This window comes from Lemur catta, chromosome 9 (genome assembly GCF_020740605.2).
Source record: "Lemur catta isolate mLemCat1 chromosome 9, mLemCat1.pri, whole genome shotgun sequence".
Taxonomy (NCBI): domain Eukaryota; kingdom Metazoa; phylum Chordata; class Mammalia; order Primates; family Lemuridae; genus Lemur; species Lemur catta.
The window spans coordinates 96,990,649-97,009,739 of NC_059136.1; the positions used below are offsets into that span (position 1 = coordinate 96,990,649).

The 19,091-nt window shown below is 38.3% G+C and overlaps 1 protein-coding gene across 6 annotated transcripts in view; it reads left to right on the plus strand.

The window, feature by feature from the left end:
- The first annotated feature begins 1,009 nt into the window (after positions 1 to 1,009).
- Positions 1,010 to 19,091, plus strand: part of RB1CC1 (RB1 inducible coiled-coil 1) — an 86,989-nt gene continuing 68,907 nt past the window's right edge. For 5 of the 6 annotated variants that reach the window (XR_006737427.1, XM_045561754.1, XM_045561756.1 and 2 more), the window contains exon 1: positions 1,015 to 1,386. The gene's annotated coding sequence lies outside the window, so the exon portion shown is untranslated. Of the gene's footprint in view, positions 1,387 to 19,091 lie in introns of all 6 variants that reach the window. The other variant, XM_045561753.1, reaches the window with a different exon arrangement.

Genomic DNA, 19,091 nt, shown 5'->3' on the forward strand with positions numbered 1-19,091 from the left:
TACCAGTCAGTGTTTATCAGTCTTCACCTAACAAATGAACAACTGTAAACTCCCGACCAGTTTGGTGTCCTCTTGTGCCGCTCATTTTTGCAGACATAACCCAAGTCCTCATGACTTAGAGGTCGCACTTCTAAGCTTTTACTCAGACATTTCTGCATATAACAGGAATTTGAAAAGTAGTATGCAATTATGATACATGTATCATCTGTTCATTAGATTTTAATACTCAAGCCTTTTGACTTCAAGTTATTGCCTGTGACCGATCACGTTCAGAAATGCAAGATTCCCCTGACATTGTCTCCCATCCATTAGAGTGCTCATGTTAACCGCTAACCCACTAGGCCCACGAGAGAATTCAATATCTATAAAGCTGAAAACGTGGTCGTGGCATTTACATTTCATTCCAATCTGCCTAGTCCTAGCTCTCTTCTCTCTTGGATGTTACCTAGTCTGAGAAAAATTGTGCCGCCTCGCCCTTGCAATTACCAGAGAGTTACTTGCCAGCTACCTGCAGTCGAGACGGTCGGGGTATGTGGGGCGGTTGTGGCAGGATTACCTGGACCGGGCACAGTCCTCCCGGTACGATATTCTGTCACAGACCCTGGCCTGGTCCGTGGGCCGCCGCAGGGACAGGCGACGAGGAGACCAGACCCCCTCTGTTGGCCCCCGCTCCTCCGCGACAGGCCGAGGGGGACGAGCTCTCTTTCATGTGGAGCTGATCCGAAATTTAGCCTTCGCCCGGGCCTATTCGTTGTAGCAAGGAAGGTCAGGTTCACCTTGGCAAGGAACGCGCCGGGACGGCGGCTAGCACCACAACAGACAGCCCAGCAAAACCTCCCAGGGTCAGGGCAGGACAACCAACTCGCCCGACCGCCCGAAAGCTTCCGGAGGCGGCACCGCCCCCTTCCCAGCAGCCCACCGACTTCCGGACCTGCGCGGACGCCTCTCTGCGCCGCTTGGGGTGCCCCTCCCCCCGGCCGGCCGCTTCCCGGCATGCTCCGCGGAGGAAGAGACGGAGTCGACAATAACAAACCGAGCCGCGGCAGTGTCCGCGGCCCTGCCGAGCCCTCGGCGCTGCCTCGGGGTCCCCAAGTCGCCTGGGCCCCTCGGCTCTGACCGGCCGCGGCCCCCTGTCCACCGGCCCCAGACCCAGAGCCGAGGGGCCTGACTGCGCCCGTCTCCGCCCCGACCTCTCCCTCCCGCCTGGAGTTCGCGGCCGCGGCGGGCGGGCGGGCGAGCAGGCGTCTGAGACGCCGGCGGTTGTGTCGGTTGGCTGTGCCGAATGGGCGGTTGGTAGCCGCCGCCGAGGACTAGGCGGCGGCGGAAGATGGTGCCGGGGGTCGCGGGCTCTTCTGCTGCCGCCGGCGAAGGAGGAGACGCTGCCGGGTAAGTGCTGCCGCCGCACGCATCCCCTTCCCCCATCTGGGCGCAGCGGTCGCGCGGCCGGCCCCGCACCGTGGGCCGGGGGCGCGGCGTCTCGGCCGGCTCATCTCGGCCCGCGCGCAGGTGTGTGCGCCTGCGGGCTCGGGTTCGTTCGGCCCCGGCAGGTGTTGCCCAGTGGCTGCCTTCCCGGCACTACAGCCCCTGTGGAGACAAAAGCGGTTCGAGTTGATGCCCCACCGGGCTGCGGGAGGGGTGGGTCGGGCTCCCTTGGTGAGGGGCTGCCTGCGGCTTCCTCGGCCGCGACCCAGGGGTCCCTCCCTGTGCGCTCCGCGGGGCAGGTCCCGGCCCAGCTGCGGGAGTGGCTCAGGGTGAGAGACGGGGGAACCCACCGGGACGCATCCTTACTCGTGGTCACCGCTGTCAGCGCTCAACCCTTGTGGACTCGAGAAACCGGAGAGTGGAGTTGGGCCGAGGCCGAACGAAACGCAGAGTGGGAGGAACGGAGAGATGATGTCTTTGTCCCGACCCCAGAGTGCTAGGATCGGTGTAAAGTTACTCCTAGGAATGACTCAGCCTCCGCCCGCCCCACTGATTTGGGATGGGGTGTGCACGCGGATTTCACAACTTACTTGGTGGAAACTAAAATACATTAACAGCAGAAATGGCAGCTTCTGAGTGGAATATTTCTATAGTTTATACCGCTGCCAGGTGGATGGGCTGTGTTTACTGTTTATGGTTTCATAATCTAGTCTTTTCCGTCATGACTCTTTAAAGTATGGTCGTACCATAAAGTGGTGTATGTCTAGGTGCCAAAGAAGACTAATGTGTTCCCTGTTGATAAAGAGTGACGTTACTAGAAGACATTCAGCTAGATGGGAATGTTCTCAAGTCTGCTAATAAACATGACAAATGTGCCTACTTGCTAACCATTTTGTTGTGTAGTTGAAGTTTTTGTGTGTTGATGGAGCTTTTACCACTTATCTGAAGGTTTGGAAAGTTATCAATTAAGCAGACTTCTAATTAAATAGACTTAAATGTGTGTTTAACCAAAAACGTTATTATTATAGTTCAATAGACGGTAAAAAGAGGATCCTTTCACTTCTGACCAGATACTACCGTGGGAAACAAAGGGACTACTGAGGGAAGTGGCTGATTTTATTTTTTGATTATTGGATCTATAAGCAAACCATTACTAGGGGTGTGAAAATATTTTTGTTTTTCGTATTTAATCTTGTAACAAAATATAGCCTGAATATTTTCTCGGTAACATGCGTGTCAGGTTTTTATTTTAGTGTTTACGGTTTTGTCAAAACCTAGATAGAGTTTTTTGTCAGGGATGCTTTAGGCACATAATGTTTATGTTGATATATCTCTGTTAATGGAAATTGGTTATGGACTCAGGCCACGTTTTACAGGTAATTTTATTTAATCTATTTTGAATCTTTATGTTAATCAAATTATTATTTATAGGCCTAATTCTTTATATGTTTGTTATTACATGACAGAGAAGACAAAAGAAGCAGTTTTCTTGTCCCTGAGAGAGTTTTTTGGCCCTTGCCAACAAACACAAGGTCAGAATGGATGGCAGATTGACTTTTACAATTCAAATTCATAAAGTCCAAAAGGGTAGAGGACACAAGACCTTTGTTTTTGAACAATTTTGAACCTAGATTTCAATAATATAAGCCTTTTATGTGGCCTCTGATTTTGAGATTATGTTTAAATTTTTATTCATGCATTCAGCAAATATTTGAGCATCTATATGCTTTACTTTGCAGATGTGTATGATTTATGAATTTTTTTTTTTAATAAAAGGAATGGCTAGGAAAATGTTCTCATTCAGGTAATGGTATTTTCTAAACCCAATTACACTTTTCTTTTGTAGTAATACTGGTCCAGGAAGCTCAAGTGAAAATGTAGCAATCAATCCCTTTCCATACACATTTGCTATCCTTTTTTATATATATTTACCACAGTGGGATTTACTGAACCAGTTACTACAAGGAATATAAGGTTGCTTAAGAAATTGTTCTTGTCTTATAAAGGAAAGAATGTTGGAGCTCTCCATAAAAACAATTATAATATGGGATATTATTGGAAATTGGTTTGAAGGGATTTGAGCTTTCATAGGGTGTAGGGGAATATTTTTGGGAGAGGACAAACCATGAGAAGACACATAACCACTTCACCTCTCTTTAAAAACGTGCTAGCTACCTCACAGAATTTTGACAGGTATTTGTTATGTACCTACTGTTTTCCAGGCACTGCTCTAGAAGTATTGGGGATTCAGCAGTGAACAAAGCAAACAAAAATCTGTCTCCATTAAAAAAAAAAAATGGAGCAAGAAAGTGATAATTTCTAAGGAGAAAAATAAAGCAGATAAGGGAGAATATGGACTGTCATGGTTGTAGGTTGAAACTTTAGATACGGTGGCCAAGGAACACCGCTGATTGACTTTTTTTTCTTTTTAATCATTATGGGTATGTAATAGTTGTATATTGTTATAGGGTTCATATGATGTTTTGATACAGGCATATAATATGAATTAATCAAATCAGGGTAATTGAGGTTTCCATCACCTCAGGTGTTTATCATTTGTTAGGAACATACCAATTTCACTCTTTTAGTTATTTTAAAATATACCCTAACTTATTGTTGATTATAGTCACTTTGTTGTGCTATCAGATATTGTTCATTCTATCTAATTGTATTTTTGTAACCACTGATGGTCCCCATTTTGTATCTCCCTCCCAATGATTGACTTTTGAGTGAATACCCGAGAGAAGTAAGGGAGGTCAGTGTATGACTATAGTGCAGAAGGACACTTTTTGGCAGAAGAAACAGTAAATGCCAAGGCTCTGAGGTGCATGGTATATACAATGAAAAATGAAGAGATTACTGAGCTGGATTGGTAGGAGTGAGGGGGAAGGAAGTAGGAAATTGCGGAGCTCTACAGGCATTCAGGCTTTATAGGTCACAGGAAACTGTAATGTACTCTATCCCTACATGTACAAAGACATAGACAGAGGTGAGTTCCAGTAAACTCAGCAAGGCTAGAAAGCTGTTGGAGCCAGATTCAGTCACTTGTTACTGAAATGTTAATTGAACCCTTGTGGAACACTCTATTAGCTTCAGCAGTGTAACAGTGAACAAGAGAGACTGTTTGTTTGTTTATTTATTTATTGGAAATGGTGAATGGGAATTTTAAAGAAGGTAAATGACAAATGTGGACTGCTTTGAAGTGGCAGAATAGATATAAGGCTAGACAAGCAGATTGTGGAAGGCTAAAGAGAGTCCATCTATCTCCCATAGATAAAAGGATAGAGCAATTATTTACCACATTTCTCTGACTCTTGCGTTATTGTGGATCTGATAAACTTTATTTTCCTGTAAACTGTACATCGTTCAGGGCCCTGAGAGCATGACATTTCTTTCTGTCCCTCTGTAAAATTTAGGTTCTGATTAATTACTTTTTGTAAGTACAGTAATTGTGTCCAAGCACCCTTTCTTTACTTGGTTAGTTTGTTTCTGCTTTCACAGCTGGTTAGCTAGTGGTCTGAGAATTGTAAAATCACAGTTTTTCCACCCATGATTTTGCTATTTTGAATTCTCTTGTTTTATTGGGTTGTAATTATGCTAAGAGATGAAAATATTGTGATCCATTTCCATTTTTTTGTTACTTATGTGGGACTATCCACATAATTTTTTCCATTTATATTCCACGATAATAATTCATCAGTAACGGTCCAACATATCTGTTGAAATATCAATTCAGTATCAAACTGTTAATACTTTCATGGCTTTTGGTAAATGTTTTACTGCAAATGCCAGATTTTTGCAGACTTTTTGGTATTGCTGTATGTTTATAGATGGTCTTGGTTTTATTCAACCATGCTAATTCAGTATTTGCTATACAGATAATTATGGTTTTATTATTTTCTGTTAGTATCCATTATAAATAAAACACACAACTAAAAAATTTTTACTAAAATCATATATTTTCATATAGTTTTGATGAATGGCAGGACACCAAAATGTGTGAGTGCTGATATGGAAAGATTTCTGTGTTATCATATGCAGTCGAGTGAAGTACATAGTAGTATGCATGGTGGTATCTCATTTTTATAAAACCAGATTGCCTGTATATATACATATACTTCTTGTAGACCTAGGGAAAAAAAAGTCTACTCCAACCTATTTTTCATTTTTTCTTTGAAAGTATTCCTGAGAGAAGTAAAAGCCATTGGAAATCAAGAAGGGAGGAGGGGGAGGGTTAAAAATCTACCTATCAGATACAATGAACAGTATTTGTGTGATGGGCACACTAATAGCCCTGATTTAAGCGTCATAAAAGCTATCCATGTAATTAAAACATTTATACCCCTTTAATGTTTTGAAATTTTAAAAAAATTAAGAGGTTTCCTATTTTTAAAAAAGTATTCCTGTTCTGTTATTTTTACCTCCTTATTTGCTGTCTTTGGGGCACTAGCTTCCTAAATGCTGTCACCATTCTTTTGGTGGTGGTCTTACATGAAATTGCTTGTCTAGTTGTAGGCATGGCATTTCAGGAGACCCTGGACTTTTATGAAGAAGATTTTCTTTCAGGGAACATGAGGCAGATGCCTGAACTGCTCATCTTTCCTTGTTTTCCTCTTGGCAGAGAAAGGGTAGGATCAGATGAGAATACATCTGATTTGGAGAGACTGATGCCCAGTTTTCAGTCACTGGGCAACCTAGACACTCCATTTGTAGTGGACATTATTTTTGCATTGATGAAGTGGGCAGTAACCTCTCAATGAGGTAGAATTGCTGAGAATTACAATTTAAAAAATTCAAAATCAGGCAAAATGATTCCCATTTGCCTTTTCTTTATGAAACTTTTAGTCTACTTTATTAGGTCTATCCAAATCTCATGTGTTCTACTTGAAAGTAACTTGTATTCCAGGTACCTTAGCACAGTGTCTGGCTTATGTTATGTCTGGCCATAATATATTGGGTGATTAGTGAATGAATGTCTTCAGTTTTGGAGGTCAGAAATTGTCATCTGGAATGTCCTGCCTTCACCTTCCCATATAATGACGCTAATTCTAAGGTTTGAATATATTAGAATAGTTGACAGTAAGACTGGAATGACGGAACTATTCATCATGGTGGTAACATCTCCAGAGGAAATCGTAAGCTAATCTCTAGTTGATATGTTGGATAGCCAGTTTTTCATGAATATGCACAATGCTTTCTGGTTCTTTTCCTTATATATGGGTTCAGTTGTGTGTGTTTATTTGTTTGTTTGTGATAGAATCTCACTCTGTTGCACAGGCTAGAGTGTCTTGTCATCAGCCTAGCTCACAGTAACCTCAGACTCCTAAGCTCAAGCAGTCCTCCTGCCTCAGCCTCCTCAGTAGCTGGTACAGGTACGCACCACCACGCCCAGCTAATTTTTTTCTTTTTAGTTGCCTGGCTAATTTTTTCTATTTTTAGTAGAGACAGGGTCTCATTATTGCTAAGGCTGGTCCTGACATCAAGTGATCCTCCCGTGTCGGCCTCCCAATATGGGTTCAGCTGTTATCCTTATACATCTGGAATTAAATGCAGTGGGGTCAGTATTTTTAAAAATACGCCTTGCTTCTCCCCCTCACTTATACCTGTCTGTCAGCCAGAAGGATCTAGGAGGAGCAAATGTTCTTTCATGATGTGAGATTTTTTTTTCTCCCTCATGTAAAATAATTCTTGCTACCTTATATCACTCATTAAGAGTTCTGTAAATTCGGGGGAAGAGAAAAGAATACTGTGGGCCACCGTGATAAGGGGCCACTTCCCTGAAGTGGTAATAGGACCATACTTGGACTTTTAAGGATGAGTAAAATTCAGATAAGAAAGAGATGGTTGGAATTTTACCTGGCAGTAATATGTAAAGTGAAGGTATAGGCTTCATGTAGGGGAGTAGTTGGTGATACTTCTACAAAAATAAACTGGGGTTAATTATGAAGTTCTTGGATGCTCGAATTTAAAGTATTAATTACCACTTTTTAAAGCTTTACTCCTAGCATCATAAAGAAGTCTGAAGTACATTATTGCTGTCCTTCTCATGTACTCTGTAAAAGGTATCTTTTCAGTTTATAGATGGTAAACTGATGCATAGAGGTTATCTGAGCCCCACTGGGATAGATGGGATTCAGATATTAATACAAGTAAATCTTGTTCTAAAGTCTGCCATTTTTATGTTAATCTAGCCCATGTAACAATTGGCAAATTCACATGCTTGGGAGATAATGCAATTAAATGAAACCATGTGGGCACTGAACCAAAGGTCACAGGAGAGTGAGTTGCTGTAAAGAAACAACAGAGCATGTTGGACCATTGGTTTGTGTCCTCTTATAAGCAGTAGTAAGGTGCTGGGGAAGATATTTTAGGAGGGAAGCAGCCTGGCTGGCTACAGTGGTTGTAACTAGTAGGGAGTGTTCAGGAAGGGCTGGAGCAGGATAAAGATTTAAAGATAGAAGAGTTTGCAAGCTTTAAGGATTATGTCATTGGAAAATGAGGAGTTGGATTATTATAAAGGAAAAAATCGATAGGATTTGGACAGAAATAACTGAAGTTTGGGGTAGTAGGAGAATGATAGTTTTGAAAGTATTAATAAAAAAGTTAAGGAATAGTTTTAAAGGAAAAGTACTGAAATGAAATTTAGACATGTTGAAATTGAAGTGATGGTAGGATTTCCAATTGAAAATATAGTGCTAGTCCAGAACTAAGGACAGAGATCTGGGTTACTTTATACTTTGCACAGCTCTTCCATATACATACAGATCATACATTGGACCCTCACAATAACTCTGTGAAGATAGGTAGTTTCTTTACTTTTTGTAATCAAATGAAAAAATCCTGATAGATGCAGTCGGTCAAGGTTGCATAGTCAGACGGGGCAGGATTAGAAATAGGTCTTCTGATTCTAAATCTTATGTTCTTTTCTCCCTCTTATGTCTACATAAAGATAACAATTGGAAGATCTACGATGAATGACTATTTAGGGAAGACTGTTTATAGAGTGGGGAGTGGGGCAGAGCTCCACTGGGACTCAGATTGGGGGCTGAAAGGAGGAGAAAGCAGGTGAGAATCCTTGTCTTGCTCTCTTGGTTAGACCAGTTCTTCTAGGGCAGCAAATTGAGATTATTTCTTTGTAATGCATATAGAGTGTCAACTTTTTTCTTTTTAAAAATTGATATAAGTGTTTTTCCCTCTGATTATAAATGTGATTTTTAAGGACATCAGAGAAAGTGAAAGACATAGAAGATAGCCATTGTTGAAAAGATTGGTGTTAAATTGTTCCAGACTTTTAAAATGCTTGTGTATACACATACAACCCTCTGCGTTAGTTATAAAAATAAAATCCACAAACAGAATCACATATATTCTGTAACTTGCTTTTCTTACTGAATAAATATTTCACTAATCAATATGTATAGATCTGAACAAACATTTGTAAATGTCTAAATACTGTCACATTTTATAGTTGCATTATAATTTATTTAACCAAACTATTGATAGTCAGTCTTCTGACTTTTCTTTGTGAGACGTAAAGATGCAATGAAAACCACTGGGTGTATATCTTTTTATACTTGTCTCATTGTTTACTTCTAATACATTCCCAGAAGTAGACTTGCTGGTTTGCACATGTTTTGGCACATATTGCCAGATTAAATATCCTTAAAGGATTGTACCAATTTATATTTTTGTCAGAAGTGTTCCAGTGGGCCCACTGTTATCTTGTCAACACTTAGTACTCATTGTAATCATTAGTAGCAATCTGAAGCATAAAAAACTTGTTAATGTTTTAGTTCTCATTTCTTAGTAAATATATTAATATATTCCTCCAGACAGTTTATGCTATGGAGAGCCATTAGTCATAATACTAATACCATTGCTTGAAAAGTTTATCCTTTCCCCCAATTTGAAATTCTACCATTATGGTATATCTTTGTGTCCATATATAAAGATATGTTTGGATCTGTTCTGTTTCATACCTTATCTGTTTATTAATGCGCCACAGTCCCACAATTTTAACTACTATGAGTTTGTTTGACATGTTTTGACAGTTCTTTCCTCTCATGTCTCAATATATATTGTAGGCATGTAGTAGTTATTGTCTCAGTGGGCAGAAGCTAAAGACCTTGTTTAAGCACAGGGTCAAATGATTTTAAGAAAATCTTGTGTCAATTGTTGAATTACTAACCTGTTACTTTTTACAATTGTTTTGTGTTAACTTGTGTAATATTAAGTATGGTTTGGTTTATAAAAGATAAGATTTTATATAAAATGAGCATCATGTCAAATTTTAGAAATCCTATCTGGTGAAAAATAATAGTACTAGGCTTTTATTTATATAAGACTTATAAAGTTAATTTTTTTAAACACATAAAGCAAGGAAAAAATTTCTTATTCCCTCAATAGCCGTTGATTCCTATGCTTGTACCTTACAGTTACATACAATAACTAGTTCTAGATCATGAAGACTCATTAGTGGAATTAATGGATTTTACATAAGTTAAGGGAAAATATACATAATGAGCAAGCCCGGCATTCTAAGTTGATAAAAGGATTAGTTTTTAAAATGATCATTTCCTTAAAAGAAATTAGTGGTTTACTATGTTTGTCCTCTTAAGTTTTTTAGTAATGTGTGCTCATTGTCACTAATTATGAGGGAAATGCAAATTAAAACCACAATGACATATCACCTACTCCAGTCAGAATGGCTTTATTTAAAAGTCCAAAAACAATAGATGCTACTAGCATGGATTCAGAGAGAAAGGAATGCTTATACACTCTTGGTGGGACTGCAAATTAGTACAACCTCTATGGAAAACAATGTGGAGATTCTTCAAAGAACTAAAAAGTTGACCTACCATTTGATCCAGCAATCCCACTTCTGGGTATTTACCCAAAGAAAAAGAAGTTATTTTATCAAAAAAGACACCTGCACTCGAATGTTTATTGCAGCACAATTCACAATTGCAAAGATGTGGAATAAACTCAAGTGCCCATCAATTTAGGAGTGGATTAACAAAATATGGTACATGTGTGTCATGGAATACTACTCAGCCATGAAGAAAGATGAATTAATTCCTTTTGTAACAATTTGGATGGAACCGGAGACCATTGTGTTAAGTGAAGTATCTGAAGAATGGAAAAACAAACACCACACAGACTGAGTATTATATTGGGACTAACTGATAAGTACACATGTGCATATAGGGAAGTAAAACTCAGTGGAAAATCAAGGAGGGGAGGACTGGGTGGATGAAAACCTACCTGACGGGTACAATGAACATTATCTGGGTGACAGGCACACTTTTAACCCTGACTTGAGCATTACAAAAACAATTCAGAAACATTTGTATCTCTGTGATACTCAGGGGGAAAAAGAGCCGAGTGTGGTGGTGCACACCTGTAGTCCTAGCAACTTGTGAGGCTAAGGCGGGAGGATAGCTTGAGGCCAGGACTTTGAGGCTGCAGTGAACTGTGATTGTGCTACTGCACTCGAGCCTGAACAATGATGACAGCGAGACCTCATCTCAAAAGGAAAAGAAAAAGAGGACCAAAGATTGTTGAGTTGTTGTTATCCTACAAGATGAATTTTAGATGGAGCCTGCACAAAGGAGGAGCTCAGGTAATTGTCAGAGCCTAGGTATGCAGCAGTAAGCACTGAATTGGATTGCTTAATGAAAATAAAGTGGAAGAGAGGGTACAGAGACAGCAGTAATCACTGAATTGGATTGCTTAATGAAAATAAAAGTGGAAGAGAGGGTACAGAGACTTAGTAGTTGTTAATGTAGAAGCAGGGAGTACTTACTAACATAGGACATTAAATCAAGATTATTACTTGTTTGGTTTTTTTTAATATAAGAGCCTTGGAATACGTTGATTAATTAAGAGGCTGCCAAGAATTAGCTACTTGGATAACAGTTATCTTTCTGTTACTATTTGAACTCTGCTTTCTCATTTTCATAGAGTACTGCTAGTAGCATCCTAAGAGTATTTATGCATTTGCTTGTGAAACCCTGTTCAATCAACAGGTGCTTTTGAGTGCTTTGTGTTAGGTCACAGAGTTAGTTCTTGCCCCTAGGTAAGATTTTTGGATTTTTTACTGTGAAGTTGACATTGTGCTAAATAAGCTCTTGTTTTCTACTTCAGTCATATGAGGTGGGTATTATTAACATCCCCATTTAAGATAAGGGGAATGGAAATTTACAGATGTGTACTGATGAGGAAGAGTTTTCAATTGTAATCTACATTTTTTCCTCGATAATAAAGCCATTTGGCTCCTGGATCAGCTGAGGAAGATGCAATTCAATAAAATTTTATAACTTAGACTACACAAAATTGATCTTTATATAAGCCTTATGGTATTTCTTTTAATAAGAGAATTTATAACATTAGCGTGAATGTATGTATTTTATTCAGTCTGTTGTCCAGAGTATTCAGTTAATTTTATAAACCATACTTTTAAACTAAAATCTGATAAGCTTTTATTTTGCTTACACAAAAATTCATATTTCCATTCGCTTACTGTGTCCAATCTGTGAAATGTGAAAAAAAATAAAATCTTTTCCTGTAGCAAACACATTTACCTTGCTGTGAAACTATTAACACTATTACCCCTAAAAATCAGTAACCCAGAATTGGAATAACAGCTCAAGATAGAAATAGAATTTTTTTAAAAAAAGATTTTGGTGGTATAGGAATTATTAAGGTAAAGGGGAGAGAACTTGATCAGGCAGCTTTATGAAGAGATTTAGGTGATAGAAAAGTGACTGTGAATAAAAATGAGATAATATCTTCTTGTTTTGACTGGGACAGAATGCTCATTATGCAAAAGAGTAATGCAGCTCTTTACCCATTTCCTGTTAATATTGCAGATCTGGCCTTTCACACATTGTTAAGATTGTACAGCCCTTCAAGAACTACCACGTTTGTCTGTTTCCCTAAATAGCTGGCTTGAGAGCCTTATATATACAATTTACTTTATGTATGAGGTAATGAGAGAAACTTGAATACCTAGGCACCTTGGGTGTCATCTAGGACAGGTCCAAGAAAATTCAACTCAAGTAAACATTTCATTTTTCATATTTATGGTGGGGCTTCATCACACATTGTTTTTATGGCTGACCTTTCTGGAGGTCAGACTAATATGTTCAGTCCCCAGTTCCTCTGGAAATAGGAACTGAACTGATACATGTGTCCTAAAGCCCTTATCATTGTCCATGGCTAAAGCTCCCAGGCAAACAGGCAATCTGTCTGTCAGAACATTCCAAGGGCCTTGAGGTCACCTCTCAGTAGCCGAGGGCAAAGGCCAGACCTTCTTTGGGTAAGGATAATTCTTCACTACCTGGAGTGCCGTGGGTATTTAAGGCTCTTGGGTTGTCACTGCCTATTTTTCAGTGGCACTATGAAGTATATATTAATAATTTATGGAAAGGGAAAAGTTTCTTGCTTATACTAATTTCTAAAGTAGTTTTTACTTCTTTACACATTTTATTTCTTTTGGGTTGAAAATCTTGAAATCTCAGATTGAAAATCTTGCTTGTTTGATAGGTGAAAGATAATGTCTTCTTTTTAGATTTGTATTGCTTTGATTACAGAAGTAGTTTCAAATATTTCTACATCTTTTAACCATTTGAATTATCTACTCATGCTCTTTGCCTATTTGTGTATTGTGGGTCTTTGTGATTTTCTTATTAATTCATAGGAACTCTTTTAACAGCCAATAATAACTGTTAGTCACTTGTTATAATATTGTCATTTCTCACCAGTTTTAAGGAGAAAGAAAAGTTACATCTTTGCAAATTAAGTGATGGGAGGCAGGTAATAGAAAACAACTCCTTTTTTTTTTTTTTTTTTTTTAATTTTTTTACCCTTTCCCTCCCGCATAAGCCAGAGAATCGTCATTTCTGTAATCAGTCCCAGGTCTATTCTGTGCTAGAAAGAAAACTGGGAAATTGGGCTCTCTTCTAGGGGACTTCTTTGCTATTGTTGGTGTAACTTCCATTTGGTGGTACTGTTGTGAATGGCCTGGGTTTACCAGGGGGCTTCAGTCCTTGGCTACTAGATGCCTGGTAGTAACCTGAGGTATGTGCAGCTGTCACTGAAGTGGCTACAATTGCTCAAGCTTTAAAGGAGTAAAGGACCAGATAGTTAAGTCATAGTCTTTGCTGTCCAGGAGGCAGAATCAAGGCTATTATGTAGATGCTTATATAGCAGGAGAGAAAACTCCCGTGCTGTCCCATATTTCTGGGGTGGGCCACCCAGGGTGTGGTGGGCATGCTTTACGCCCAGTTGGCATCAGTTGGAGACTTACTCTGGATCCGTAGAGACCACCTGAGGGGGATGGGCCTGGCAGCCTTGGAGTGAAGGCCAACACCATTATCTGTTCTCTGCCCAGAGAACAGATACTGAATCACACTTTGCTTCTTCCTGAAAGCCTGGAATTTCACACTGCCAAGATAACCAGGAAGAATTTCTAGTCCCTGCTACATGCCAGGAGTCACCTTTTCATTTATGGACCCAAGAAAATCTTATTCTTCCTGGATCTGGATCCATGCCATTTCTTGGATGGTGACTTTCCTTTAGTCGAAAACTTTACCTTGTCACATTTCTAGTGTTTTGCCATCCCATTTTCTAACCTAATAAGGAAAGGGTTTTTTTGGTATTATTTTTAGAAAAGTGAATATTTGAAAATGATCACATAGAGGGGAAAATTACTAGGGAAAAAAAAATTGGGATTTCTAAAGAAACAGTAAAATGCTAAGTCATAGAATCTGCTTACTACATGTGATTACATGTAATTGATCTTAATATTTTAGTAAAAGATGAACTTTGAGCCATAGTTTTGTCATTTGAATAATGTTGGTAATACTAACCTTTGTCACAGTAGGATTTGTGAGAATATCATGTACTTGGTATACTTGTTCCAATCAATGGTAGGCATTGCTATTCCAACAGTATTATCTCTAAAGAATAAAACACAGTAAAGTGGAAGTATATATTTTGAAACTTAATTTTTGTTTTTACTTAAAAAATAAATGCATTTTCGTAGGTTTTTTTCCTCCTGAAGGTAGATGTCATGGAGCTTGTATATAAATATAAAACTTAACGGTTGCCCACTAGGATTTTAAGCTCCACAAGATCAGGCAATTATTTTCTATTGTATTCTCCATGCTAAGAAAATGCCTGATAATAGATTGTTATTAGGTGATATTTTTATTGAATGAATGTAGCAAACTGACCTGTATCTTTTGTTTACTAAGATTCTCCCTTTAGCCAAGTTGAGTAACTTCTAAATCTTTTTCCTCGTTTGCAAATGGAAACAGTAATAACATGAATGTCCTACATGTTATGATAAATGAGGTGATGCCTATAAAATTACTTAGTATAACGACTGGCATATAATGAATCACTCTAATAAGTGTTACCAATGATTATTTTATGTGCGATGTAGGACATGTGGAAAAAATAAGAGCATTTGTGGCCATGAAAGCCAGGAACCTGGCATTCGCTCACAAACTACCAGCACAGTAGACCCATGGGAAAATGATGCCTGGTCGTACTAGTTAGATTTTTCTCTGTTATTCTTAGGTGGATCTTTGGTGGTAGCTGGCAGTTAATGAGGATGTAGAGAGTGAAGATGCAGATCCAGAGGAGGCTTCTGATTAACACTCCGAGTCTTATAACTGTATAAACAATGGATGAAAACCGGGGAAAATGATATTGTCTTTAACATCCCTAGAAGCTGTTTGAAATGTACTAAATGGCAAATAGTAATATCATGTGTACCTATATAGTGGAATCAGATTTTAATGTAGGTTCTAGAGCCACTGTAATGAAAACTATCCGAAAAATCATTTAAATTGTTTGTGAAATGTGTAGATAAACTAATTCTCTAAGACGTTTAGATCGGTCAGGTTTTCTTGGTTAGCACTGTTAATGATTGTGGTTTCTTAGGTTGAAGTGTTTCTTAGTGTGAATGTCAGATGAAGAGACTGGTGTTTGTTTAAAGGCATGTAGCTGCTCTTCAGCTTGTCTGATTTGTCTCAGTTTACTGTAAGTGACAGGGAACAAGGTCATCTTTACTGTTTAATGATTTCTAAAGCCTCTGATAGATTGAGAGCAATATTGGCCATAGTTCATGAAAAGAAAAAGAAAGGCTGAACTGCCCCCAGATTGAAGAGATTAGATGTTATTGTTCTAAATACAACATGTGACCCTGAAATGGATCCTGGATCTGGGGGGGAGGACAGTAATTTGAATATGGACTGTGGACTAGATAATAATAGTGCATCAGTGTTAAATTTCATGATCTGATAAATGTTCCTTGGTTACATAGGAGAAAATCCTTGCTGTTAGGGAGTATGCATTTTGAAGTATTATGAATAAAGGGACATTCTGCAAATTAATCTCAAGTATTTTGGGAAAAATGTCTCTGTGTCTGTGCAGACATAGAGAAAGACAGTGCGTGCGCTTGCACCAGAGTGCACTGGCACCAAGGTTAGAGCAAATGGAGCACACGCAGTGTTTACTGTTGGTGAATCTAAGTAAATGGGACAAGGGGTTCTTTGTAATATTCTTACAACTTTTGTCTAAGTGTGAAATTATATCAAAACAAAAAGATAAATGATATTCACAAGGAAAAAGAGAAAAGCAAAAATTTAATACAGTGATTATTAAGATTTTATGTTTAAATCATAAAAATGATGTGTTGTCTTGTACTGCTGTACCCCTGCCTTGTCAGTACTGGCCTTTTCTCATCCCAGAGAACCCATTTAAATGTAACCTACGTAGAGGCCTCCCTTAATTACCTAAATCTGAAGTAGGTCCTTCTTCCTACCTATTCTTTATTTTGTGTTCATTTACTACAACTTATGTTTACTTTGTTCTTGTTTTATGTCTGTCTCTCCTTCAAGACTAAATTCCATGAATGCAAAGAAAATGTCTAATTTTTTAGCAGAATACTCAGTCCGGGCACAGAAAATGAATAAGTATTTGTTGGATTTGAATGAATGAATTAATTAATGAATATTCCTTCCATTCTAGTTACTATACTTTAGCTGCCCAATCTTTCAGAAAACAAAATTATTCCTTTTAACATTCAGTGTATCTTTGTTGAATACAGTCATTTGATTCCCTGCTTATCTCTAGCTTCCTCTCATTAACATCTCATAGATCTGTATACCTTTTCTAGGTCTGCACCTTCTGGCCTATCTTCTTGTAGATGTGTTAAGAGCTCTCTATATCTCCCTGTCACTGTCTGCATATTAGAAAGTATCACCTTTATGACAATTATGCTTACTTTGCCTGGCTACAGGCAAAGTATTGTGCTTTTTTCCATCATTTTTTTAATCTCCAATGCCTTGCATGTATGTGTACAAAATTTGTTTGAGTACATTTACTGAGTGTTTATCTTAGGCATTGTATTGCATGTTTTATATGTGAGTGTAGATATACATATATGTACACACACACATTGTCTTGCTTAATCTTTTAAGCTAATGCTATAAGATGGAGCTATCTTTTTTTCGTAACTGAGGTTCATAGTAGTCTAGGAACTATGTTAATCTTGTTCCCTGGTACATTCTGTGTCTAGCATAGTATCTGGTACATATTAGGCAATCTGTGAATAAATGACATTCAAACTCACTAATAATTAAAGATGACATGTATATGTAAAATATTATTGGCAAACATTTGAACATGTAATACTAGCAAGAATATATTACTGTCCTTGTTGACTGGTTACATAGCCTGAGGAGTATAACTTGATAAAAGAAGCAGTTTTGTAGCATACTTTAATAGCTTTAAAATGTTTGAATGTTTTGACCCAGCAATTTTACTTCTAGGAATCTACCTTATGGAAATAATCCTACACAGAAGGAAAAAAAGGCTTATCTGTTGGATTAAAAAAACCTAGGAGGTAGTAAGTAAATAAATTATGGTGAATTCACAAGTTGAAATGCTTGTTAACCATTGGTATTGGTGATTATGAAGCATTTGTAATATAGAAAAACTTGTATTACATGAAGGAAAAGTAATTATATGAATCAGGATAGCCTTAGGAATTCTATGGTATGAAATCCTCAAAATTTTAGCAATTTAATGCATTTTCCTCTGCCCTGCATGTAATGCCCAACAGGAGTTGGAAGAGCATCTTGCTCGTTGTTATTCAGGATCCTAGCTGTGTTAATTGGAGGTTCTGTGTCAGCTACTTGTCACTTTATTGGATTCCTAGTCATGTTCCCATATTAATTAAAAGATTTGGTGCTAATCTGTAGTACATTAATAACAGGAAATATATTTTAATCTCTACTTGTTAGGCAGAACTTTAGTATCTGTTTAATTGGGCTGAACTAAGGGGGCTGCAGTTTTTAGAGTATCTGCATCACTCATAAATGGTAATGGTGGGAAGGCGCATTGGTGATGGATGAACTGGAATCTTACTGTTGACATGAAAATAATGATGTTGGAAAATCTAGGGATTTTTCTTAGAGAAAAAGTTGAGGAAATCCTGGGGGAGATGTTAAGCATGTGACTTTCTAAGGGTCTTCACAAGGATGTAGAATAATACTTGCCAGTGTTGAACTATTCATTTATTTTATTTAGAAATTAATTTAGAGCTAGTTTCCAGGAATGCATAGCCCTTATTTTGAAGAGGCTTCTTAGTAGAGGTGAAAAATATAAAAAGAAACATAACAATGTATGCAAGCATAGAAGCACATATAGAGTGTATAGCACAGGGAATGAAGTGATTGATCCTGTGAAAGACACTGTGTGTGAGGATCGTGCAAGTAGAAGGGGTGATCATAGCAAGTTGGGGAAGGAGAATTCTAAGCTGGGAGATCTGCCCTATGAAAGCTCAGAGAGAAACTTTAACAGTTTATTTTGTTCAGGGAGTTTAAGCAATATGGTATTTGGTAGTAAAAAAAGTTGGTGGAGGGATTGGTGGAAGGATGAGGGTGAGAGGTTGTGGCAGAGAGGAAGAGGCCATATTCTGTTTACTCTCTTGGGGTTACTGTAATGATTAAAATAATGAAAACGGCAGAGTTAGACTGCCATTCAATCACTAACCTATGATGTGACTTCACTCCTTTAATTCTTAGTTTCCTTATCTACAAAATGAGGATGACAGTAGTGTCTACTTCAAAGGATTCTTGTGAGGGTCACATGAAAACATTTCATTTAATAAAGCATTCAGAGTAGTTTCCTGAGATAAAGTAAGTATAAAATGGTAGCTGCTGCTGTAAAAATCATAATCATCATGAGATTTAAGGAGAAGATAAACTAGATCAGCCTAGAATTTAGAATGATCTCTTTGAAGGCGGTATGGAGGATGGTGGACATGGGATTGAGGAGATATGGTACAGGTTGAGAAGCTTTTGTAAAAATCTAGAGGAGGCACAGTGAGGGTCTGATTTAAGACAGTAACAACAGAAATAGGGATATAGTATCAATAAATGTACAAGTGTTAGAATTGACAGGACAGATTCACTAATGTTTATATGTCTATTAGGACAAAAGATTTAAGATAGTAAGTGAGAAATTGAGTTAATGTATAATAAATTTCCTCAACAGAGAGAAATAAAAAACTAAAAGCAAGAAGATTTAGGGAGCAGAGAAGATAATCCAGTTTTAGAAACAATATTGAAGAAATGAATGTAGAAAATCAG